We start from the raw sequence: 1672 nt of genomic DNA on the forward strand, positions 1-1672 counted from the left end.
GAAACCTGAGAATTGTGTCTTATCAGATTAAAAAACAAAACATTCAATAAGAATATAAGTTGGGGAAAAGTGAAGTTAAGTGTTTTAAGATCTTTATACTACCTGTAATGAGCATAAATATATTGTGTAAGTTTAAAATTTTAGAAATTATGTATGTTTCAATGTTGAGGGTAAATATTAAAATAATACAAACAGTATAACTCCCTAGCAGAAGGAAAACAGAAATAATAAAAATAGACAAACCCAAAAGAAGGTAATAAAAGAAGCAAGGCAAATATAAAAACAAAATAAAATTTTAACCCCCAAATATTAGAAATTTAAAAATTTTAAATGGATTAAGTTCTCCAGAAAACACAAAGATTTTCAAGCTGTAGTAAATACATATACACATGACATCATATAAAAATAAATTAACATGAAAGAGTACTATATTGTATAAATACTCACATTTTTGTATATATGCAGTTATAAATACACACACACACATTCCTGTGTATAATATTTTCAAGAGACATGTCTAAAATGTAAGGATACAAAAAGGTGACATATAAAAGGATGGAAAAAATATAGCCGGCAAATAGTAATCAGTAGACATCTTAGAAGAATACACTAATATAAAACAAAATACACTCTAAACATTATTAGAGAAGTATAAATTCACAATGAAAATGTTTTAATTAACACAATTATTACAACTTGATATGTAAGAACATAAAATGAAGCTTTGTAATATATGAGAAAAAATTACAGAATTGAACAAGGTATGCTGTCCCCGAAAGCCAAATAAACAAAGAATTGCATGAGGAAAAAAGCATAATAGAAGATTTTTATTCTATGAAATGCTTTACGAACTTGCATGTCATCTTTGTGCAAGGGCCATGCTAATCTTCTCTGTGTTGTTCCAATTTTAGTATATGTGCTGCAGAAGTGAGCACAGAATAGGAGATTTTAGTATACTTCTGTCACAGATATATCTTGCAGAAAAAGAATAATGACACAGAAGATTTAAACCAGATTAAAAATCTGACCTATTGAATGGATATAGAACATTGTACCAAAAAATTACAGAAAACATTTCTTTCAGGCACACAAATAATATTTATAAAAATCTATTATTTCTGGACTTTGAGTCAATCTCAATAAATTTTACTGGTTTGAAATTGTATCAAGCATGATTTCTAATAAAAGCAATTAAGAAATTAACAATTAGAATATTCCCATAAAATGGCAAATTTGAACACACTTAATAATCAAAGATGTGTGGACAGATAACCAAGTATAGTGTTTATTAGGACATATTTTGAATTAAGGAATCATGAAAATACTACTGAAAATTTGAGTGTGCTAGAGCTGTTTCGTATCAGCTTGCAATATTAAATGTTAAATATTCAGAAAATTTTCCAACTGGTTGTTAAACCATTTGTAGCTTGAAATTGGTCATGGTGGAGTATTTACAAGACAAATATGAAATTGGCATGCTACAAATCGGGCCTTCTTTTTTCCTTTTCCTTTTTAATATTTTTATAAGCTAGTTACCACAAAACCGTGGAATGCAGTTAGAACATGAGATAGAGGGAAATGTATAGCCTCAAAGGCATGGATTGGAAAAAAGATGAGAAGTTTCAACTTCAAAATTAGGAAAAACAAAGCAATATAAATCCGAAGAATGTCG

The 1672-nt window shown here is 28.2% G+C and overlaps 1 non-coding gene across 1 annotated transcript; it reads right to left on the reverse strand.

Annotated features, from left to right (window-relative positions):
* Positions 1–828: 828 nt before the first annotated feature.
* Positions 829–935, reverse strand: LOC115930248 (U6 spliceosomal RNA). The gene has a single exon (XR_004066901.1). It is a non-coding gene; the product is annotated as a U6 spliceosomal RNA (small nuclear RNA).
* Positions 936–1672: the final 737 nt, after the last annotated feature.

The sequence above is a fragment of the Gorilla gorilla genome, chromosome 10 (genome assembly GCF_029281585.2).
Source record: "Gorilla gorilla gorilla isolate KB3781 chromosome 10, NHGRI_mGorGor1-v2.1_pri, whole genome shotgun sequence".
Taxonomy (NCBI): domain Eukaryota; kingdom Metazoa; phylum Chordata; class Mammalia; order Primates; family Hominidae; genus Gorilla; species Gorilla gorilla.